This window comes from Pipistrellus hanaki, assembly GCF_964339955.1.
Source record: "Pipistrellus hanaki genome assembly, chromosome: 16".
NCBI classification, from domain to species: domain Eukaryota; kingdom Metazoa; phylum Chordata; class Mammalia; order Chiroptera; family Vespertilionidae; genus Pipistrellus; species Pipistrellus hanaki.
In genome coordinates this window covers 24,247,096-24,272,779 of record NC_140518.1, presented here as the reverse complement: position 1 = coordinate 24,272,779, position 25,684 = coordinate 24,247,096, and the positions used below count along the sequence as shown (strand labels likewise).

The 25,684-nt window shown below is 43.2% G+C and overlaps 1 protein-coding gene across 1 annotated transcript in view; it reads left to right on the top strand.

Moving 5' to 3' along the window:
- Positions 1-25,684, top strand: part of ANKFN1 (ankyrin repeat and fibronectin type III domain containing 1) — a 387,619-nt gene that overhangs the window by 168,065 nt on the left and 193,870 nt on the right. The gene's annotated exons all lie outside the window — the stretch shown is intronic.

Here is a 25,684-nt window from a genome sequence, read left to right as displayed (position 1 = left end):
TAGTGAAAAGTGCAGAGGAGCCCTAGCCGGTTTGGCTCAGTGGATAGAGTATTGGCCTATGGACTGAAGGGTTGCAGGTTCGATTTACAACAAGGGCACATGCCTGAGCTGTGGGCTCGATCCCTAGTAGGGGGTGTGCAGGAAGCAGCCGATCAATGATTTTTTCTCATTGTTGACGTTTCTTTCTCTCTTTCCCTCTCCCTCTCTGAAATCAATAAAAATAATTTAAAAATATTTTTTAAATAAAGTGCAGAGGAAAAATTAGACAATATTCTTTTAGACATTGTGACCCTGAGACAGCAAACATTTGAATATTCAGGTTCTCTCCTATGGCTGACGAATTTATTACTCTCTGCTCCTCACAGTCACAGGCTGTTTCAGGTTGAATAGCATTGCCGCTATCTTGATAATTCTTTCCGATGTGCATTGCATTGAGGCTGCTCCATAAACCAGTATTCTTTCTAGAATGAATCTGTTATGTCTCTTCACTCTTGGCATTCCCAGTGTCCGTACCCAAATTCCAAATTCCAAATTCCCTCGATTCTAAAGACCCAATAAAATTACACCGGGTTTGAGCAGGGAGTTTTAAGTATTCTAGAGGTTGACCTAAGTGATTGGGAATAATTGGAAATGCGTATGAGAATGTTTCTTGCCTCTTTTTAATAAAAATAAAGTTTATATTCTCTGTAGAATAAATTGATCCCAGTGCTACACACAGATATTCAATCATCAGCACAAGAAACATTCACCTTTAAACCACTCAAATATAACATCAAAGTAGTATGCATTCCCGGGGATATGGTAGAAAGTCGGTCTCTGCATGATATTGCTTTGGTCTGTATTGCATTGTCAAGACACCTGCATGTTATGAATATTTTAAGCAGCTTACATGGATGGGTTCATGTCAGACTTTTATGAGTAGCGCTATCACAAGTATGTTATTTGTACAAGTGTTAACCTTTGACCTTATTTTCTCTCTTGAATGTGAAAATTGTTCAGGAGAACATGTCTGTGTTTACTTTGTTTATTTCCTAGCTCTTTCATCACACAGTTTCTGCTTATGTAGGTTTACTACTGCTTTTGAAGGATTTAATTTTAAATACTAAAGAATAGTTGCTGTGTGTTCATGGCAAACATTAGATCATGGATGGCAATTGAAAGCAGCATTTTAAATCATTCTATGCAAACACGCAACCAGAAACACATTTATGACAATTACCTCAAGATCTCTTTGTCACAATTTCAGTCGAAAGCACCTTTATTGTCCCGGATTTGAAGGCCAGCCATTTCACCTTAGAGGGGTGAATTTATGATTGGTTTATTTTCACATTATTTTTCTCCAGGAAATACAAAGTGGTTGGTGGCCTATTATACTAGTAAATATTAGAGGAAGAACATGTGACCTAGGAGTTTATACTATCCAAGTGGGTCTACATGCCTCTTTCTCCTCATCTCTGCGCAACTGGTAGAAACGTGGCCTGACCCGTGCAGTCACGGGAACACATAAAATCACCAGGCAACTGTGACTTGGGTTCGTTTTGGCAACCGGACTGAATCAGCCCCTTCTGGGGCTGACATTGTTCCTAATGATGATTGCATTATACAACCAACGCAAATGGAAACAACCTCATCAGCACCCGCTTCGGAGGAGCCCTGATCTAGGTGAATGGCAGGAAGCTTTCAAAGCAAAGGCCCTGGAAAAGAGTATGGCCCCATAACATCCCCAGGCCACTGATGGAGGTTAGTCTCAGTCCAGTCAGGAAGGAATAGATGTAGATGTACCTCCAAAGAGAAAGAGGGCAGGTGACAGAAGGCAACTCAGGACCAAAAATCAGAGAGCTCCTGTCTGAGCCCCCATCAACCCCTGAGAAACTGGATGCTTTGAAGGAATGTTACTAACCCCTTAGATTTTCTGAGAATTTTTATTACGGGTGGGAGGAGGGGAAAGGAAAACGCTCTTCCTGATTCCATCAAAGCATCAGATGACGTTTCGGAAAGATGTTCCCATCCAACAGTGTTTTGTATCTTTTAGGGATTTTTGATCAGACTACTGGAGTCTCCCGCTGTTTTAGTGAGAGCCCCTGGGACACTGAAGGCAAACCTTGGGAGCTAACATTAACACTGCATCACAGAAGGAAACAGAACCGCACTGGGCCGCATTGGGCCCCTGTGAAAATTCAAACCCACATTTTTTTTGTTTCTTTTCAACCACACATAGACGTTGGGGCCATGGCCTCTGGTGGAGGAGGATCGTCTTCTGGGTGGTATGGGTGAGAAAGTTGCCAAGCGGACCTGAATTATCCAGAGGCCCGTAAAATGCGCAATTGCTTTTTAAGAGGCCTGGTGATATTGTGTGTTCCTTTCGAGTTTTGGCAGTAACGATTTTCTGCAATTTGTGGTTTTGCAATTTCTCTTTACGCAGACAACACTCTGGCTCTCATTCAATGCCCCTCTGGTGGGGGAGGGGAGGGAGAAGGGAGGAGAGAGAGATTCCCTGGGGCTCGGACCACTCCAGAAAAAGAAGGAAATGTCAATGAAATAAGTCAGGAAGGATGCCTGAGACTAGTGGAAGCTGGTTGGTTGGGGGAGGGGGGTGCGGCGTGCGGGGAGAAACAATTGTTAATAAATTGTGCAGCGTTGTCAGCCAGGCAAGGTCTGATCCCTGGAAGCTTTCTTGACTCTCCACTGAGTTCGGCTTGGATTGGGTCTCAGTCCCTTCCTCTTCCCCCTGCAGTCAGCAAGGTGGAGCCTTGTCCAGGCTAACCACCCCAGCTGCTTCCACTGGCCCCGGGGCTGCCTCTGACCCTGGTGGGATGCTCTCTAAACACTCCACCTCTTCATGTCCACTTGCCAATGACATCAAGTTGGTTTCTGTAAGTTACCTGGAGATCACTGCCCCAGAATTCTTGCACTCATTCCAGCTGCATTTCCCTCCTCTTCCTCAAGGCCGAATGCCTTGCAGCGAGGCCCGTGGCCCGCGTTCCAGAGGCAGGGCTTCCACACAGCATTTACCTAGGCCACAATCGTTTGTCCTGTTTCTAGACATCAGCTCAGGAAAGGATTTGCCTCTGTATTTGCTTATTTTATGACTGCTGGGCACTGTGCTGAAGGACTTAAAGTTGCATCCAGCCCTAGGCTCAGTGGATAGAGCATCAGCCCTAGGACTGAAGGGTCTTGGGTTTGATTCCAGTCAAGGGCACATACCTCGGTTGCAGGCTCGATCCCCAGCCCTGGTCAGGGTCCGTGCAGGAGGCAATCAATCCATGTGTCACTTTCATATTGGTGTTTCTCTCTCCCCCTTCCTCCCACTCTCTGTAAAAATCAATAGGAAAATATCCTCAGGTGAGGATTAAAGTTGCACCCAGCATCAACCTTGTATTTCTTCTCTGTTCACTTCTTTATATCAACACAGCCCCCTGCTCTCCCTGGAGTGGGATCCGGCACTCAGGCCCGTAGTTCCTGGCTTTCTGTGCACCCAGGCAACTGTACAGGCCACTTATTTCTTCTCCTTTCGTGTCACTTGCCTCTAACAGAAATAGAAAGATAATTACTGCTCATGTTCATTGCATAGTGTTTGCATACTGGGGAAACTATGGCCTTCTTCCTGTGTGCATATGTTTTAAAGTTTTCGGGAATTGTTTGTGCCTTTGGAGGTCATGGGATTGAATGTTGGAAGATGCTTTCCACCCGGGGCAGGTCCACAGTCCACCCCACACCATCCTCCTCACAACACCCTCCCTGAGAGCTCTTCCTGGAGCCCAGGGAAGCCAAGTCTGTTTGTTTAAGCTCAACCTGCAAACATTCTCCTGCTAACCTGAGATAACCTTCAGGAGGACTGGCTGGTTTGCCTTCTGAGGCAGCTCCGAGGTTGATATAGCAATCCTCCAAATTCTCTGGAACCTGATTCCATGTACTCTCTGAGTCAGGGGTCTTCAAACTACGGCCAGCAGGCCACATGCGGCCCGCAGAGGAGTCTGATCCGGCCCGCCAGGTTTTTTGGGCAGTGAGCGCAGTCGAGGTGTTACAGTAGGAATTAGTAGTTCATATAGTCCGGCCCTCCAGCTCTCTGAGGGACCGTGATCTGGCCCCCACTTTAAAAAGTTTGAGGACCCCTGCCTGAGTCTTCCTTGTCCAGGCTAAACATTCCCGTTCCCTCGGACATTCTTCCTATGATGTGGTTGAGCTGTCTTTCATTTGTCCCCGTCGCTGTCTTCAATGTCCCTTTTAATGTCACAGCCTGAACCTCAGAGACTACTGCCACGATGGCTGACTATCACAGCGCCCAGAACCAAAAGCTCTCGTCTCATTCCAGTCCTGATATTTCTATCACTATAACCTGCGAGCACCTCGAAGATTTTACTAGCGCTTTAGTCCTGAGGTTAACCCTAAAACCTCCAGATGTGTTATATAAAGGCTGCCATAAAAGCAGATTTTTTTTCCAGTCGTGTATTTATGCACTTGGTTTTGAATGTAACGCAAACCTTTGTGTTCGACCCTGTGATGCTTCTTAGTTACAAAATATTGGTGAAAACTGTTAGGAGCATTTTTTGAATTTGAATTATTTTAAATCCTGCCCCAGTTTTATGACATATTTGATTTGTCTCTTGACTTCATTTACAAGAGCGATAAAAGCAGTGAGTATCTGTATTTTAAGCTCCTCCGTGGTGGACTCATGTTTTATTCATCTCGTCTCTCCTGGAATGTCTGCGACATTCTGTTGAACAACCAGATGCTCAATAAATGCTTTTATGGAATTAGACCACGAAATCAGATACAGGCAGCTTTCCAACCGCCTGACAGAGAGCTATCTTTAGAGTAATGTCTGTGATATCAGTGAAATCAATTCTTAGAAATGAAGAACATTTCCGGATTGCTACTGCTTGGTGATTTTGTAGCTTTAGCACTGTTAACACGCTAACCGGGCCACCTTCGGAAATTGAGTGCCTGGCTTCTGATCATACTAGACTTTGCTAGCTATGTGCTTCTGAGCAAGTTACTCCACTTCCCAGATCTGCTTTCTGATGTGTAAAATGAAGATATATTATGTCTGTCTGCCTCATAAAGGTGTTGTTATTAAGTTCATTAAACATAAAACGAATACAGAATGATTACCAATCATATAAAAACAATATTTAATTGTAGTAACAGTTGTATTATTGGTGCTTTTGCTGTTATTCTCAAGGCATATTGGTGAGACTACCCTATCCTAAGGTGAGTTTGGCCTAATTTGTTTACAGTGAACCCAGATTTACTCCACATAATTTCATTATCAAATTACGTTGTGTAATCTAAACATAATTCAACGGCTTCATGGACCATCTAAGTTTAGGTATTTATTCGAAAGAAGCACAAACATCTAAACAGATGAAAACAATGTAAATTTTTACTAAAGTACATTTCACAGCAAAATATACAAAGATTTCTTTACCCATATCCCTCCTGGTAACGGCGCAAAAACCTTGCCTCTCTCCTGCCACTGCTCTCTATTAAAAAAATTCCTAGTTTGTGTTGCCTTTTTCCTCATTTACCTCTTCTCCCTAGCAATGCCCGATTCTCCAGGATTAATAAATTACTAGACTACTATTTTCTGTCTCCAACAGTGTCATTTCCTATGTAATTTCAATGTGGTCCTTCCAGGCTTCTTCTGGAGAAATAATTACATACATAATATACTTATAAAGTGTATTGATTAATGGCTGTGTGGCATACAATTTACAAGTAATAAAATAATAATTATAATAAAATATGCAATTAATAAGAATTCATTTGGCCGACTGATTCTCACAAAATGCTTTCCTTGAGTTTTGCTGAACTCCTGTATCTGTAGCCACCCTACAGCTGCAGCAGATGAGTAAGTATAGCTTACACGTAGATGTGGTGGATATTTTTATTTATCTTAATGAATAGGACAAAGTGAAACAGCCAAGATGCATGTTACAGATCCACTTGCTCATCTGTAATTTGAACGATGTCTTTGTTAAGTTGGGTAACGGTGTTTAATTCCATGGAACACTTCCTTGAGTGTCTATGCTAGTCCGAGTATAACAGCTACAGACACAACACTCCGTTTTGCTTAATAAGCATCATTACTATTTTCTATATCCTCTGTTAAATTCAAAACAACCAATAAAACATGAAATCAAGCCTTGATTTGTGGTATTTATTGATTTGTTTGGTGTAAATACTCCTATCATGGCCAGTCTCCAATAACCAACATGACATCATTGGACATGGGAACGGGAAGGGATGTGCAGTACATTTACATGGATTGCCACCTTGCAGATACAATAGGTGCTAACAGATCTTTTAAAAAATCGAGATTGTGTGTTGAAATGTATCAAGTATTCTGCATCTATTGAAATAATAGTTTAGTTTTATTCCTTTAATCTATTTGTGTAATAGAATATACTCATTGATTTTCTGTGTTGAACTGTCATTGTATGTATTCCTAGTAGTCTTTGAAAATACATTGGTAATACAATTTGTACCCATTCTATTTAAATTTTTTATGTTCAGTTATGAGAATGAACTATAGTTCTCTCTCTCTCTCTCTCTCTCTCTCTCTCTCTCTCTCTCTCTCTCTCTCTCTCTCTCTCTTTATGGTTCATTATATTCCTCTTTACATTTACCTAGTATTAAGTACCCTTATACTTTGAACACTTAATGTATATTTACTTCTTTTGAGACCTTCCTCTTTTTCTCTTCCTCCTTCCAGACCATTCTTTTCTCTCCTCCTTATCTAAAGATTGTGGTGGTACTTCTACTCCACCCCACCTAGAACTCCCAGTCCAACCACATGTGGCTTGTGAGCTGTGGTTTGCCACTCTGTTGACTAATGAGTTTGCTGATCACTGGGTAGGGGCTTAATCACAAGGAACAACAACAGCCTGTAATTATTGGAATCTAGGTCAGTGGTGGGCAATCTCATTAGTCAACAGAGCGGCAAACCAAGGCTCCAGAGCCACATGTGGTTCGTGAGCCAAAGTTTGCCGTCCACTGTCCTAGGCCATAACTGTAGTTCCAAGCAAGGGGCAATACACCTTTTTGTTTCTCCTTTGACAAGCTAAGAAGACTCACGTTCTTTCCTGGGTTCAAGCAGGGAGCCCAGCCTCAGATTCCCACCTGAGGCCAAGCATTTGCAATTCCCAATAAACCACGGGTGCTGAACTCCTCTGCCTCTCTGATCCTCACCATTCTTGTCCCAATTCCAGACAGAAGCTCCCCTGGAGAGTTCATCCCTCCACTTACCTCTTTGTTTTTAATGTTCTATTTGCAGTCTCTAAAGTTAATGATTTTGTTTGTAAACAAGGTTAGATCTTTTGAATGCTTGATTAATTTCATCGAGTCCCATAAACTTATATGGTCTTCTGGGGGAATTAATTGAGATAATTATGTGAATTAAAAACACCCAAAGGATTATAGCAACAAAAGGAAATACAAATGTAAAGGTACATACTCTCATCCAGAAAACCTTCCTTCTCTTTTGTGCCTACTTAAATCTTAACATTATTCCCTAGCTACATATTCTAACTCATATTTTACCTTCTTGTCATTTGATCTCATAAATTAATGTTTTTGAGCACTACACTATCAGGCCCTATACTAGCACTGAGAATACAGTCATCAAGGAGATGGGAGTGGTCTCTGTCTTCATGGGCCTTATGTCTAGTGTGGAAACAAACAAAAATGCATAATACAGCATAATAAAATATTATCAATGACTCTAGCAATTATAATTAGGGCATCTAACGATTGATCACATACTCATTTTTATTTTTCTCTAATTTTTACATGTGGCTTGATCATGTTTTCCCAGTTCTGATAGACCCATGGAGACAGTGAATGTATAGCCTATGCTTCTCTTACTGATGTCCATGATTTCACACATAGAGGCAGGGATCGCTGTTCATCCCCCAGGGGGGTCAAAGTGGGTTTTAAGACACCAAAACACACAAAGAGGTAGCTTTGAGGTCAGCTATTACTGCTTTTCATCAATGGCCATTATAGAAGTTATAGGACAATTTGTTGGTACAATGAGATCTTTTAAAGTCTCCAAGTTAGAGTAGGGTTTAGAATAAGACTATTTACTATTTTAGAGTTAATTTAAATAAGGAGCACCAGGTTATTGTGTCTTTATGTTAATTTTAAGGCTGAAATAAAGTAACTATAAAGTGGCTCAAGTAACTTTATTCCTGATTTATGAAGCATCTTGTCTCTTAAAAGGAGAGAAGTAGATGGGGAGAGACTCAATGCTACTTAAAAGACACTGTAAAAGCTAACTGCCCAGATCATGAAGAGATACCAGTTTAAAGTACCTCCAAGGAATTTCCATCATATACTCCAGATATCTGGATCAAAATAAAAGATAATGAAATGACACCCACCAAATGGCTAGAGCAAGAGACAGAAAATGCAAGTGCTAGTGAGGGTGTAGCACAATTACATTCTCATACCTTGCTGGTAGATGATGCATTTGGTACAGTCACTTTGGAAAACTGGCATTATCTCCTAAAAAATGAACATAGGGATACCCTATAATCTAGCAATTCTATTATGTAGACACCCAAACAAAAATGCATGTGGTATATACACTGTGAAATAGTAGACAGCCATGAGAATATAGAGTCTACAACTACCTGCAACCACATGAATAAATCTTAAAGAATGTTGTACAAAAGAAGCCAAACAATGGAAAGTGCTAATGTCGCTGATAATCATTATAAACTCACCTTGAGAATTTTGTAACCAGACCTAATCCAAATTTGGTGGATGGTAACCAGTTGAACCTTTCCCATTGTATCTTTTCCCCCTAAATGCGATCACGTCAGCATCAGATGGAACAGATTCAAATGACCATCTTCCAGAATCCAAGTGATTGACAAGATATCAAAGATGCATAGCTAGGAGATCAGTGAGCAAGGGTAGGACATGAATGCACCTTCAGTGCATGGTGTCAACTTCTCAGCCAGATGAGGCATATTAGAAGCAAAGCTCGAATGAAGAGGCTGAGGGTCAATAACAAAATCTAAATCAATTAGAAGGAGTCACAGTGAGTAAATGTCACCATTGGGTACTCAACCACCCAAAGACAGTAAATTAGAGGATCTGATGCTGAGAGAAGGACCACAACAGTGACAACATAGGAGCACATCTTGATCTGAGGCCAAGGTTATAGTTGAATAAAGATTAGAAGGTATGCTGTGATTTGGAAGCCAGAAATATGGGACCAGCTTGCTAAAACCCCACAGCTACAAGAGGCTCTCAGGTAGATAGATTGACTAAGAGATTAAGATGGTTGTGAGCCACCGTCTCACCATGAGAACCAATGTTTAAAGGGCTTATTTTGTGAAATTATGCATACATATCCATCTTAAATCTGGAATTACAATTTTAACCTCCAGTTGTATACAGGGGTATTTAAAGAATTTTTTTTTTTTATTAAAACAGAAAACCTCTATAACTATGACATTCTGTAATTCAGTGCTTTTGGATACATTTTCATTGCAATAAAACTTCATTGTACTGTGATGAAGTCAATGGACCCCAGAGTTTAGCCCTACCCTAGACCAGTGGTCAGCAAACTCATTAGTCAACAGAGCCAAATATCAATAGTAAAACGATTGTAATTTCTTTTGATAGCCCAATTTTTTAAACTTAAATTTCTTCTAATGCCACTTCTTCAAAATAGACTTGCCCAGGCTATGGTGTTTTGTGGAAGAGCCACACACACTCAAGGGGCCAAAGAGCCACATGTGGCTCTCGAGCCACAGTTTATCGACCATGGCCCTAGACTATCAGCTATCAGAGATGAGGTGGGGCGGTAGCTAAGAAAGCAGGGAGATGCTGATTGGAGGGAGGTTCTGAGTAGCACACATACAATGTGGCAGGAAGGCAGTGGTAACTTAAATTGCTGTGAATGAGATTGCCTTTCCTTCTCTGCTCATAACCTATACCCTTCAACATACTTTTAAAATGTGCAGCAAGCATGTATAATTGGTTAGTACTGAGTGAGGTAAGCTAGGTGGAAATATAATACCTGAATAAAAACAGGCCACACCTGTGCACTTCAGGAGCTCATATTCCAGTGGAGGCGACAAGGTGAAGACAGAGAATAACTAAGAAAATACCTTCTTCCACAACATTTGCCTCCAAATGAGGAGAGACCACCTTTAGTCATTTTTCCTGGGTTGGTATCTTTTTTAAGATTTCTCAGCCTCCTATCCAAAGTCTCCTGCCCAGAGTAATCTCTCTCCGTGACTCAATGTGATTGCATTATGACAGTTCCCAGGCCTTCTCATGTAGGGTCCCTCCACCTGGGGTCCTGAGAAAGATAAGTGAGTAATGCTACCACTCATTGTTATGTTTCTTGGACATTTATACATGGAATTAGATGCTGAGTCATTTCATAAATGCAGGCAAACTGCATGCAGCCAGAGGGAAGAGCTAAACATCAATGGATCCAGGGAATCTCAGAAAAATTGCTACGTCTGTGGTTCTAACAAGAGTCTAGCAGGGCCCATTCAGTATTTCTCAATGGTGGAGCAGCAATCCATGAACTAAGAGGTGACAGGTTTGATTCCTAGTCAGGGCACATGCCCAATTTTCGGGCTCGACCCCCAAGAGGGGGCATGCAGGAAAGCAGCTGATATTTCTCTCTCATTGATATTTCTCTATATCTCTCTCCCTTCCTCTCTCTCTCCCTCTCTCTCTCAAAAAAAAAAATCAACAAAAACATTTAAAAAAAATACTAGCAGGGAGTAGTGGGTAAATAAATCAATCTCCCTAGGATTCCCAAATCTCTGAATTACCAAACATTTGCTGATTGTTCACTTGTCTATAGCTTCTTGAAATTTGCTGGGTTTGGCTCCAGAAAAAAAATAAAAAATCACTTTTGTTTTTAAATTCTAATAGTCCATGGTTCATTGTTTTTGCAATCTGTAAAGTCAACGGTACAATATTCAGCAAAATGCAAAATAAAATCAACGGTTAAACTGTGAGCAATGGTGGCCCCCTTCCCAGTCAGTCATCCTTTACCAGAAGCCCGAGCTACTGGTCCCTCAGGCCTTCATTTCACCCTCTTTATGATTCTCATGGGTGAAGGTCTCACAGCCTGGAGTGATCCCAGGAGTTAAAGACGCTCTTGTTTTTCTAACACCAGGGCACCTAAACACAAAATACAAAATACCTGCGCTACTTGGTGATCACGGTGATCTTTACTGCCGCCATGGCTGTTCCGGGCTTATTATAAGACGATCCCATAGTTTATAAGGAATTTGCACTGGTAACTTGGACAGTTGGTACATTTTACACACCACCTTTGAAACCTAAATCCCATGTGGACTGTGACTCCCTGTGATTCTTCAATTTTGCCAGTAACATTGTAAAGCTGATGGCAAACACTTAAAGTACTACTGTTTCATCTGTTACCAAAATAAATCATTTTATTTACACTGTTTTAAAGGAGAAGACATCCAAGTCCCTTTTAAGGATGCCATTAAAATGAAGACTAAATAGAAGCGGGGGTTGAGAGGCAGTATCAAGAGAAAAGTGCCTCTCAGGAAACTGGAGAATCTCCCTTTTATGCTAAAATTTTCATACAAACCTGCAAAAGCTGTGCCAGTTAACTGGTCTTTGTCGTTTTTCTACAGCGCTAAGTCGTGCATAATGGATTCTGTTAATAGAAGAGCTGGGTTGCAATTTATTAAAAGAAAAGACAGGCAGCATCAACCCACTAAAGGTCAGAGAGAGAAACAAGCAGATGGGCCTCTTCCCTGAATCAGGTGAAAGTGGTCCTGCCTGTCAGGAGATCATCACTCTGTGGAAGAACACATTATTGATCCAAAAAGAGGCATCTGAAATCAATGCTGCTCCTTTCTATACTCCCCACCACCACCTCTAATCAAAGGAGGGGGGAAAGTCAGTAGCAAGGTGATGTCTAACTGTATAGGAAACATCACTTGGGGTATAGACTACCCAGACAAGGGTCTGCTTCCTAATCAGTGTGTTTGGAGCAAACCTACTTCATTCACTGGGGCATCATGGGCACAGGCCTCAGTGAAGACTGAACCCAGACCTTTTATCTCAAAGAGATCAAATTCCTGCAGAGACATAATTGCACCAGTCAGCCCTGACCCATCTCTGAGGCTCATGTTAATAGAGGCGGCTCCGTTTACAAAGTTGGCCAGCTAGGTTTGTTGCTGTGCTGTGCCCATTTGGTTTCCAATCTTTTCTGATTATTTCTTTACACACAAACTCCTTTTGTAATCTCTCCTGCCCTGACACCTTGCTGCTGCCCTCCCCCACTTCCCTCCGACCCCGTGGAACTCATGCTTTGAATAACTTCACCTACTACATAAAGTTAATTAATGATAAATGCTACAGATTTTATGAATCAAAATGGGAAATTGGCCATCAGAACTTTGACTTAGCTGGTATGATCCGTGTTACCACGGGAGTTGTTATAATTCCATAACAAAACCAAGGAACTTCCCATTCTCAATTAGGCTTTTGAGAAGTGTAGGCAGTTTCTTATTGGTAAATATAGTACGTCGCTAAAAGTGATGTAAAAGCCTAATCTGTGAATATTGAGCAATAGTCATACAGATTATAAGGGAGCTTTCATTTCAAGAATTTAAAGAATATTATAAAAGCCCCCGGTATTCCTTGCCTTTAAGGCCCAAGCGCCAAGTGTCAATTACTCATTACAGAGTTCTGTTTCGTTTTCACCATAGTTAACCAGCTTAAATGGATAGAATGCCAAGCCAAGGTTAAAGACCTGCTGCTTTCAGCAGATAGAATGATTTCCTTCTTAAATCTGTGCTTATCACTAGAACCATATATTTTTTCCACTTTCTGATCATATTTATAAAATGTGGAGGGAAAATACAGTGAGCTGCTCAGGTCACTGATAACTATATGCTGCTTTGCAGACAGTGATGTCATAGCTGCTGAAACCCATGGGCAAGCAGCACAATATTTAAAAAAAAAAAAAAAAAAAAAAAAAAAAAAACCTGATGTGGTTCTCTGGTACAAACCTGAATTTGGTACAGGAAAGGAAGTTTATGGGTTTTAATCCTATAAAATAAAGGGCTAATATGCAAATCAACCAAACAGGGGAAGACTACCGTGTCTCCCCCAAAATAAGACATCCTCCGAAAATAAGACCTAGTGCAACTTTGGGAGAAAAAATTAATATAAGACACTGTCTTATTTTTGGGGAAACAGGGTAGTTGCTCTGACACACACTGACCACCACAGGGGGAGCAGCGCTCAGCCAGAAGCTGGGCTCACAGCTGGCGAGCTCAGCAACAGTAGTGGGAGCCTCTCCTGCCGCTGCAGCAGGGCTAAGGACCCCTTGGGGGATGTCCTACTACTAGGAGAAGGCCCAGGCTGGGCTGAGGGTCCCTTCCCCCTCCTCATGCACGAATGTCGTTCACTGGGCTTCTAGTAGATAAATAAAATATATAAAAATGCAGGTTGTTTGAACATTAAACTTCTAAAGGTTGAGCACCACAGTATTAGAAGACAGATTTCCCACAGATATTCCATACCTTAGACTAGTAAGCCTTAAGTAAGGAAAGGCTAAAGTAAATATTTCCAAGTTATACACTAGCTGCATAATAGCAGTTATTACCATTTACTGTCATTGAATATTGACTGTGTGCTAGGCACTAAACTGGGCATTTTATACACATGTGTTTTCCGAATTACCCGATTTAATCTTGCTAATATTGCAAAAGGGGATTGTTTCAGCATTTTACTGGGAGAAAAAAAAAACATACCAAACAACTGAAGGTCAGTTATTAAGCATTCTGCCCAAGATCACATCTAACTAGAAAATGACAGAACTGAAATTAAAATCAAAGCCATCTGACTCTAAAACCCATCTTCTTTCTTCCACACTTAATTATATTTTTCTTCTTTTAAAAAAATATATTTTTTATTGAGTTCAGAGAGGAGGGAGGGAGGAGGAAGGAAGGAAGGAAGGGAGGGAGAGAAAGAGAGAGAGAGAGATAGGAGAGAGAAACATTAATGATGAGAATCATTGATTAGCTGCCTCCTGCAGGCCCCCTACTGGGGATCAACCTGCAACCCAGGCTTGTACCCCTGACTCAAATCAAACCCTGAAACCTTCAGTCTGCAGGCTGTTCTATCCACTAAGCCAAACCAGCTAGGGCCAGTTGTCTTCTTAAGATTGCTTAAGACTGAAAAAATTGACCCATCCCCCAGCTTTCAAACTTGGCCTCCGTAGGTTTTTCTCTAAAGCTACATTCTGGAAATTTTCCTAGACGATAGATAGCGAAATCCTAAATTAAATGTGTAAAAGGCAGAATTCTGTGAATTCTGGAGAATTGGACAGAATGGTGTCTACCAATCATACTTTTCTAAATATCCTTGGATGCAACATGTTGTCTTGTCAGGGGAAAGTGATACCATGTACTCAGTAGGCAGCAACCAGGAGCTCCTCAGGAGGGAAGATTTTTAAAGGAACATTGCTGAAGGCCTGGCCTGCCTGTCCATTGTTTCATTGGCTCCTCACCAGTCCTTTAGGCGTCATGATCCCCGATAGGGAAGTTACAAGGTCACTCAGCTGATACACAGGGTATTTGAACGCAGATCTGTCTGCCTTCAAAGGTTCACCCCAAGACACAGCACGAAGAGCCCAGTTGTACACCTATGACAGATGCATGCCCCTCTACCAAAGGTCACTGTTTGTCCTGAGGTCGCCAAGATTTGTTCTGCCTCTCATTCATCCTAGTACCACAATTAACCATAGTTTCCATTTGTCACACACCAGTTGGGGCCAGTTACTTAATTTTGTCCCTTACTGAGTTATGCCTGAAAAAAATAGATATCTGTGGAATGAATGTAAGATTTAGCACATCATTTAGTGATCAGAACAATGTTATGAGGTTTCAATTATTGTTTCCATGTAGGTGAAAGACAGAGGTGTATAGGGGCCATACAGTGAAAGGCTTGGGAAGCTAGACTTAAGCATCTATCAGGCCCCAAAGCCCATATACTCCTCCCCCAAATGACCCCACCTGGAAGTTAAAGCGGAAGGTGTCTTTTGTTCGTTTTGTTTTTGCTTTCAGGTTCTGAGAATTAAATTTTATTACATTTGGCCTGGAAGCAGATTTAATACGAGTCAGGGATTTTCCAGAAGCAGACCCTGAGGCAAGGATGAAAGTACACATGGTTTATAAGGATGTGATCACTGGAAAGATGAGTAAGAGAGTGAGAAAGAGAGCCCCAAGCAGGTTAACACTGTGGACCGTGGGACTTGATCTCGTTGGGGAGGCAGCGAGGAGAGCACCTCCAGGTGGGAACAGCATGGAACGGAACCGAAAATGCCCGAGTCACATACAGTCTGGCTAGAGCAGCACTGAGTGTCACCAAGCAAATAATTCACCCGTAGCTAAAGATCATCCGAACATTTGATATTTTCACAAGGCAAGATTTTTGAAAGACACAGGAGTCGATGTGATGAGTGGCCAGATATATCTTGTTCATGCACAGAAAGTCTCAACATTATAAAAATGTAAATTACCTCTTAATCTGTACATTCAAAGGAAATCCAATCCAAACACCAACAGGATTCATAACAGAACTTGACAAGCTGATTCTAAAGTTTGTATGGAAGCACAAAGCTCCCAAGGCCATTCTGAAGAGGACAAAGGTTGGATGAACCTGCCATGAGCAGATAGGCTTTTAAAGTTGCGGCCAGTAGGATAGTATGCATGATCACAGGGACAGACAAATAGACACTGGGATAGGACAGAGATTCCAGAGCGGGACCCACGAGGGCCCTGGTGGATAAGCGGGGAGGTGGGGACGTGGGTTGCTCACTAAGAGCTGTGAGCCTGTTGGCTTTGCATATGGAGATAAATGAGGAGTTTGGCTTTTTCCATAAGGAAGCCAATAGTCCCACAGCCCTTATTGAGATTAATCACCAGGGCTGCTTCCAGTGCTTCTGGATTTTCTGCTTACACCATGTTAGCATTTTTCTAGGGAAGAAAATTCTGTGCAATAGTTTACTGTATACATTTATACGGAGATTGAAACATGGGTTAGGACATCAGAGCCCCATTTGCTTGGCTCCCCTCCTCCCTTCCCCCAGCAGCTCCATAGGAACAAAAGGCCCATTAATTCATAAAACTGGAGCAGAAAAGACAACATAACCCAGGATTTCTTCATTCTCTATTTCCCTTGAAAATGTAGGATTCACAAAGCCTCGTTTTACCCTTCACTTAAAACCCAGGCGTTGTTGAGACATACCTACTTACAACATCCCACAGAACTCTCTTGCTAGATTTTGCTTGCTTCACAATGCATGGTGAATCTGTTTCATCTTGCATGTGACCTACAATCCATTGAAACTGTAGCTCAAACACTCATCAGGTCAAGTGGCAGCTCATGAAACAGAATGGCAGAATAAATGAGTAATGAGTGCCATGGGCACAGTAAGCGAAAGTGAGAGCATGCTTGCCAAGAATTCATTCTTTTTCTAAATAAATTCAGAGAGGAATGGAGAGGGAGAGAGAGAGAGAGAAACATCAATGATGAGAGAGAATCATTGATCGGCTGCCTCCTGCACGCCACACACTGGGTATCGAGCCCACAACTCAGGCATGTGCCCTTACCGGGAATCAAACCATGACTTCCTGGTTCGTAGGTGAATGCTCAATCACTGAGCCACGCAGCCCAGGCAGAACTCATCATTCTTTCATTTGACATGTTTCTGTCCAAAAATATAAATCTTTATGTCATTAATATAGAGAGCTTGGTATTATTACTCAGAAACAGTTGCTCAATACCAGTTCTGCCCACAGTGCATTTTTTTTTTTTCTTAAAGCATCTGGAGGGAGCAGGCCCACAAACGGGGCAATGCATCAGGTTACAGCTCTTCTCAAGTGAAAGGGGAGAGTGGGCCCTCAAGAGTTAAGTTATTTGGCTTCGGCAAGCCAACAGTTGATTAGGAAATATGATATGCAGGCCAGGGTTTCCCTTCTAAATACAATAGACAATTATGTATGATCGTGTATTTAAAATAATATCTCCATCTTTGATTCTCACTTAAAAGTTTATCACTCTTGAGCAATATGAACAATTGTTTTCCTTTGGGAAAGTTGGAGGGCAAACTAAACCTGATGCATTATTTTATTTAGTGAATGTATTTATACTACATTTCTGTCTAAATAAAATGGAGCTGCTTACCAGAGCCATATAGAATCTTATGTAAAAGAAAAGATAGTCTCATTAATAAAATATTAGTCATTTTTTCCAAATAAAGCCAAACATGTTTACTCAGTATTTCATTAATTGGTCTCCCTCCATAAGGGAGCTTTGCATTGCTTTCCAATGGCGTGAAATAATGTTTCAACTGTAGCTTGTAAGCGGAGCTCCTAAAAGCATGATCTGTTACTCAGCCAGTGCAGTGCAATGAATGAAATTCTATGAAAGTGTAGGTAGGTGGTTTTTAAAAATTGAAGGCTCTGTTTCCAGGGCAGTTTTCATTATAGTTATGCTAACATTTGACTTCCTTGCATTGATATCAACAAAGACTTTTGTTTGCAATTGGCAGAGAATGTAAATCTCTTGTTGCCCAAACAGTTTCTCTCCAATGTCCCCGTTTTCAAATTAGACGTCCATGTCAAAACTGCAGTTTTCATTTCCACTTATTACTTTGATGCTGAAAGTCATCCACTTGACCTCATTTGTTTTAAGCTTGAAAGCTAAGATGTTCTATCAGAATTAAAATTTTTGAAAAGTAACTGGTACTTTTAACTTCTGTAGGAAGAGATCTTGTGGGTCTCTACAAAAGATTCCTAGAACATGAACATTAACAAATTAAAAATAGCCCTATCCAGTTTGACTCAGTGGTTATAGCATGGCCCACTGACGGAAGGATCAGGATTCGGGTTTGATTTAGTCAAGGACATGCACCTCCATTGCAGGCCCGATCTCTGGCCCTGGTCAGTGGGCATGCAGGAGGCAACCAATCAATGTATCTCTCTCACATCGATGTTTCTCTCTCCCTCTCCCTTCCACTCTCCCTAAAATTCAATGGAAAAAAATATCCTCAGATGAGGATTTAAAAAAAAGAAGAAAGTAACTAAAAATAGGAAAAGGGAGTAAAGGATGAGGATAACTTATTAAAATGAATTCCAGGAAGTTCTATTGAGAAGCTAAATCTGTCTCCAATCAGTGGTCTATAGCTTTGTATTGATTTATGAGCCCCTTTAAAGATCTGAAAAGATCTGAAGCATTCCCTTAGAAACATACAAAAATATTTACCCATAAATTGCTATCAATAAAAATAAAAGAAATATTTACACCATAAAATTTTCCCAACAATTTAGTTTTTATAACATGAATAGATAGGTGTTTAGGTGATAATAAAAAAATAACTAGAAACATTACTTCCAAAGTACCATCATAAATATTTAGAAGTATTTCCCTAGTTGTGGGGTTGGAGAATTAGAGGGAGATACAATAGCAAGAAGACTGGGAATCCCTATGGACCTCAAGAATTATTGGTATACTGAATCAGTAGTAACAGTTGTAGATATAGAGCAATGTGTATGCATATAGATGCTGTTTTGATAAATAACGTGTATTTAAAAGGAAAAATATCCAAAATTTGGATTCATCCTTTCATTTGTTTACTAAACAAATATATGTTGCATGCTTATACATGCCCACTCTTTGGGATATTAAGAATGAATTTCAGAAATTCCCATTAGATTGGGTGAATTTGCCAAGTTGACTCCTTGGGGGAATAGGAAGGTACCATGCTGGCTCAAGGCAATTAGCTGTCAGGTATTTCTTTTTCTTTTTTATGTAATAAATCTTTATTGTTCAGGTGTTCCTCTTTTTTCCCTCCATAGCTCCCCTCCACCTGATTCTCCACCCCACCCCATGCCCTTACCCCCGCCACTGTCTTCATCCATAGATGTAAGATTTTTGTCCCATCTCTTCCCGCACCTCTCAGACCCCCTTCCCCCTGAGAATTGTCAGCCCACTCCCTTTCTATGTCCCTGATTCTATTATATTAACCAGTCCATTCTGTTCTTCAGATTTTTTATTCACTTGATTTTTAGATTCACTTGTTGGTAGGTATGTATTTGTATATCTTTTTGTTGTTCATAGTTTTTACCTTTACCTTTTACTTCTTCTTCATCTACTTAAAGAATACCCTTCAGTTGTCAGTTGTTTCACTGCGAATCGCACACTCTGTGGCATAGTCCCCAAGCACAGGCTCCCAAACTAGCTCCCATCTGGCTTTGAGCATCTTTATGGGTTGCTGATAGATGCTGAGAGAATGCAAACTTCTTTATATATTCACTTCTTCCGGGACAGAGAAACAAAAGGCCTGTGAGATAAAGCGACTTCCCTAAAGTTACTCAGCTATGCCACCAAGACTGGGTCTCTTGTTATTATGCTCTTTCACTGAAGAAAAATGAGGGCAGCACATCTGCAAAGGAATTCTTTAGCCATATTCCCAGGCCAGCTGCCTGTGCTTATTCGTGTGTTTACTTTTCTCCGTTTTTTTCCAAAGGTTTTTCTTATGAATTTGAAATACATGCAGTATAGTAAGATAAGAATAATGATTGAGACCATCTGGAGTGAAAAAGAGGAGGTGAGAACAATTAGGGGAAGCAAGGGGTTACATTGGTAACCTAACTACGTGCACCTCTAAGGTTCTGCATGGTCTCTACAAATAGGTCACCACGTAATGCTGTACTTCTCCACAGCCGAATAGAAATGGAAACAAAATTATGATAGGAATCAAGTGAAAACTGTCTAGAACCTGAAAAGGCTATATACTGTGTGATCTCAACTATATGACAGGCTGAAAAAGACAAAACAATGGAGATAGTCAAGAGATCAGTAATTGCAAGGAGTTAGGAAGGAAGAAGGGATGAATATCTGAAGCAGGGGGAATTTTTAGAGGAGTGAAAATACTCTGTATGATTTTATAGTGTCTTTTATCCAAACCCATAGAATGCACAAACAAAGAATAATACCTTATCTGCAGTTTCACTCTCCATGGTTTGTTACCTACAGGCAACTGTGGTTCTAAAATATTTAATGAAAAATTCCAGAGCCCTGGCCAGGTAGCTCAGTTGGTTAGAGTGTCGTGTCAATGTGCTGAGGTTGTGGGTTTAATCCCCAGTCAGGACACATTTGAGAGTCAACCAGTGGGTGAATGGATGGGTGAAACACCAAATTGATACTTCTCTTCTGTCTCTCTCTCTCCCTCTCTTTGAGATTGTGATGTACTAACTTCAAATAATTATTGTAGAACTGGTGACTCAGTGCACAGATTCATGCATATTGAAAGGAAATTAATTAGAAAGTGGCTGGCAGGGCGGGACTGGGCAAGATGGGCCAGACACACCCTTCCGTGGTACCTCCCCAGTGTCTGCGGAGTGACTGGGGTCCCTCTGGCAGGTGGGGGTCCCTCAACCTGGCCTGTGGGCTTCAGGCCTAAACCAGTTCTCCGACATCCCCCAAGGGGTCCAGGAGTGCGAGAGGGCACTCTGCAAAGTTTTTGTTGTACAGGGTGTGGAACGCAAATGTAAGTGTGCAGTAAACTGGTGCACCAGCCACAACATAAGCCACAGCCAAAGGTGGAGTTGCGGCCCCACAGGGAACTGGGCTCCCTCCTCTCTGGTTTCAGGGTGCATAACCTGAGAACCGCTGCTGCCAAATCACTGTAGCTCGGCAGCTCCTGCATTAAGCATCTGCCCTCTGGTGGTCAGTGCACATCATAGCAACCAGTCGGATGGTAGGAGGGACACTTAGCATATTAGCCTTTTATATATATATAGATAATGAAATGATAACTTAATGCCCTTGGTTTGGTGCCTGGATATACTAAGAATACCATAGCTTTATGAGAATGGTGGTGTTGGTGGTGATGATGGTGATGATGATGCAGTAGTCATGGGGCAGAGATGTCACTTCTTCACTAAGCATCACTGGCACTAGAAGTCGAGACCCTTGGAGTCTGGAGCCCATAAGCACCTTCAGGATTCATTTCTTGCTTGCCTCTGGCTATCAATGGAGCAGCAACCAACAGGGCCCCATTAACACAACGTGCTGCATGACTGATTTATCCGCTGGCCCTTAAACATTAACAGTCTCTCTCTTGCTCATGACTCTGGAAAAAGAGGGTCAGTCCCAGAGGCTCAGGGCCTGCTGTGTAAAACCCTCCCCTGGCCCCGCAGCCTCTCTCCCAGGATGATGGCCTCCTCAGAAACCTTTCCAGTTTACTCACTGCCGCCGACCCTCCAGGCCACAAGCAAATGAGGACATGGGGACTATTCAGGTGACTCCTCCCCTCCTCCCCTCCATGCAGATGTTTGGCTCCGGGGAAACAGGCATAGCCACAATTTCCTCTGGACAGTTTAAGAAATGGATATGAAAGGATGTGTCACCCGGGACCTAGGAAACAGGTCGCCATAGGCTTTCTCGGGCAGCATGTGGAGCTCCAGAAAGGGATCTGGGAAGTGAAGGGGGACACACGGGCCATGTCATCTGTCTTCTCCCTGCTCCTCCTTCCAGGAGCACTTTGTCAGCGCTTGCCCTGCCCCTATTCAGATGCTACTCTGGGGACCTCACTACAACTCCTCGCCTAAGACAGGAAAAAAGCCACACATGGCCACCAGCTTCTCCAGCAGACTGAGACGTGGCTAGTGAAGGTCCCTCCTGGAAGTTCAGAGTCTTAGCCAGCGTGAGGCGAGCTCGGGGAAAGGCTCACCAAATTAACTCTTCTCTTCCCTTGCCTCTGTGTGCACTCTCATGTGAGAATTTTGTTGAAATGACTCCGTGTTTCTATTTGCCGTGGAATCGCCATCTCACAGTTCTAATGGAATTCTAATGGCTTTACCTGAGAGGTGAACTTTTTAGGAATTTTCACCACCCAAAGTCCAAACTAGAAGCAATCATGCCCTACTAGGCCTTATAGACATATCTTAAAGACAACAGTAGCCTGGAGGCCTAAAAACAGTAACAACATGCATCAATGATTACTATAGTGGTCCATTTTCCCCTCTAAATTGTCTCCATGTTGCTTTCACATTCCCACAGGAGGGGAGGGTTTTGTTCTGACTCCCAGTGGGGACTGCGCTGGCCTCATGTGGTTTCCCTGCAGAGTTGGGCATGTGTAGAACCTGTCCACCACTGGGCAGGACTTGGAATAAAAAGATGGAGGAGAGAAGGGACTGCAGAGCCCACTGGTCTCCTTATTTAGCAAATAGCAGGCACATCCCTCTGCTCTGATTGGTGGAGGGTCTCCTGTGTTTAGACCCTGCGAGCTGGAGTGTCTCATGTTCTCATCACAGCAGCTCTGTAGCATGGGTACTACTGTTATCCCCAGCGTGAGCGCACAGAGACACCGCAAGGCTAAGTAACAGGCCTATGACCAGCCAGCAAATGGGGGAGTGGGTATTCAGCCACATGTCCTCATGTTAAGCCCCAGGTACAATTTCACTTAGGGTGTCAAATTTTCTGGTTGGAGTTTTGTCACAAACTCTTTTTTTTTTTTTTTTTTTTTTTCAAATCAATCTTTATTGTTCATATTATTACAAAGGTTCCTCATTTCTTCCCCCCTCCACCAGGTTCCCACCCCACCCTCCGCCCCCTCCCCATCCCCCATTGTCCTCATCCATAGGTGCACAGTTTATGTTCAGTCTCTTCCTCCCTCCCTTTCCCCGATAGTAAATCCCTTTTCAGATAGTAAATCTGTTACTTAGCATTATCTCATATCAATAATACCTCCACATGCCCAATGATACACTTCACACAAAAGACATTTCCAAATAGGTCAACCAGCCTCATCCAGGCCCCACCCAAGGCACTTACAGATCAACACCCCAGCGCTATACTAACTCAACACATCCAGATCTAAGCCTTCATCACTTGATTCAGCAGACCCTCAAGTTCCCGCAAAAGTTTCCAGCCATGTCTGAGAGGCAGCCGTGGGCAGGTACAGGCGAGGAGCGAGCTGTTTCGGGCCTGGCTGCTCCGGGCCTGGCCTCTGTTGCTCTGGTTCGTTCCACAACCAGCTGCTCCGGGTCTGGTCACTGCCGCTCCCGACCTAGTTGCTCTGGACTTGGCTGTTGCTGCTACAGGCCTGGCCACACCCGACCCGGCTGCTCTGGGACCGGTTGCTCCGGTCCCGGCCGCTCCGGGCCTGGCCGCTCCCAGCCTGACAGCCGCTGCTCTGGGCCTGGCTGCTCCCAGCCTGGCAGCTGCTGCTCCTGGCCTGGCCGCACCAGACCTGGCTGCTCCGGGCCTGACCGCTCCCAGCCTGGCAGCCGCTGCTCCTGGCCTGGCCGCACCAGACCCGGCTGCTCCGGGCCTGGCCGCTCCCAGCCTGGCAGCTGCTGCTCCGGGCCTGGCCGCACAAGACCCGGCTGCTCCGGGCCTGGCCGCTCCTAGCCTGGCAGTCGCTGCTCCGGGCCTGGCCGCACCAGACCCGGCTGCTCCGGGCCTGGCCGCTCCCAGCCTGGCAGCTGCTGCTCCGGGCCTGGCCGCTCCCAGCCTGGCAGCCGCTGCTCCTGGCCTGGCCGCACCAGACCCGGCTGCTCCAGGCCTGGTTTTTTTTGTTTTTTTTGTTTTTTTTGTTTTTTTTTTATTTAATTTTCCCCCATCACCACTTAGACCCCCTGTAGCCTCTCCCAACTCCCCCTCCCCCCTCAATCACCACACTCGTCTATGTCCATGAGTTAGTTCTGTCTCTTTTTTGTCTGTTCCTCTCAATCCTTCCATCTACCCCAGTCCCCCTCCCCCAGACAGCGGTCAGCCTGCTATCTCTCTATGAGCCTGGAACTTCTGTGTTCTCCTCTGTACAATGAAAAGGTGGGAGTAGGTGTTTCCAGAATAACTTTTCCCATGAGATGCAGGAAAGAGACAAAGAGGATTTTTAAAATACAAGTCCACTGGCACCAAATACCACAAAGAAGAGAAATCAAGGAATGGTAGCGATTGGCTCCTCGTTTGTCACTGAGCTTGATGACACTGGTTCAGTGATCTTAACTAGTCTTTAACCAGGACTCGTTGAAGAAGACTATCTTCCATGTGTTTCCCATTAATTGTGGCAAACACATAAACCACTTCAGGCCGGTCCTCTTCTATTTCTCAGCATGCAGTTCCTCTCGCAGTCCCATCTTCCCAGGTACATGGAGGGTCCAGAAGATTTAGTCTCATGCACGCACACACGCTCCATTCAAATTACTTAAAGGAAGTAACTTATTCGCAAATGCAATTTAGCTGATTACATGCAATTAGGAGCGTGCATCTGCCATCCGAGCAGAGCCCTGCACCGAGTTTCATGTGAGAGTAGCCAAAAATAGATTTCTCTACACCATGGTGGCCTAAGGATGATCATGCCAAATTTAAACTTTTGGGTATTCAGCTTTCCCGATGTGACTTCCTGTTTTGCAGAAAAGAACTTGAAGACATAATAATAAAAGAAGACTCAGACTCATTTCTGTTCACCAAAGTGGCTTGTTCAAAACAACATTTTAATGATTTAAGTGTAAATGAATCAGAGGCATATGGATTAGATTTCCCTTAAAATACACAAGGATTTTTAAAGGAGGGAGAGTGGAATGAAGAATTTCCCCAAATTTAGTGCTCCTTGGAATTGCCTTTTCTCATGTTATTAAAAATTGGCTGGGGTGGGGGGGGTGGGATGGGGTTGGCGGGGGCGCTGATTCACTTTGAACTACATTTAGCAAACGGGGGTGGAGCAGGGGAAAGGTTCCTAACATCTTCTTTAAAAGGGAACCATACTTCTCCTTGGGCATCGACTAATTCATCCCAACCAGCATTTTTGATGAGTTAAGTGTAAATGAATCAGTAACATACGGATTGCATTTGGAATACACATGGGATTAAAAAATGAAGGGAAAAAGCACTTGGTAAAGTATGTCTGGGGTTTTGCCAAACCCATAACATAAAAAAACAGGGTGAGGGGGGAGGAGGTTTAAACAATTGATGAATCCCTCTCAGGCCCTGCCAGCCTTGCCAGGGGGAGCAAACACAGGGTGGCTGGAGCCCCTGTGCCAGGCCCCGCCCCTTCACCCTGCAGAGCAGCCAGAGCCCCACCTCACCTGCCAGGTGCCCAGGAGGCTTCCTCATATGAAGCTCCCGCTTTAAAAGGATCACTTCCTGGGAAAGAGGACACTAACTTATCCCCTGTGCTGTGAGCATATAAATAGAGTGCAGTTGGTCATTCAGCTATTGGTTTTTCTAGATAAACATAAAGGCAGCTGAACAGAGATCAGAATCTAACTAGGATCTGCATTCTGTGTTTATTTCTGGTTTTCTCATTGGGCACCTGAATAACAAGCAGGGGGGAAAGGGAAATAGGGAGATGTCCCTTAGCCCAGCCTGCACCCTCTCGCAGTCCGGGGGATGTCCGACTGCCAGCTTAGGCCTACTCAGCAGACATCCCCTGAGGGGTACTTAGTGCTGCCACCGAAGTGGAAGAGGCTCCTGCTACTGCCACTGTACTCACCAGTCCTGAATCCAGCTTCTGGCTGAGCAGCTCTCTCCCTGTGGGAGTGCACTGGCCACTAAGGGGCAGCTCCCTCATTGGACATCTGCCCGCTGGTGGTCAGTGCGTATCATAGTGACCGGTCATTCTGCCATTCAGTCGATTTGCGTA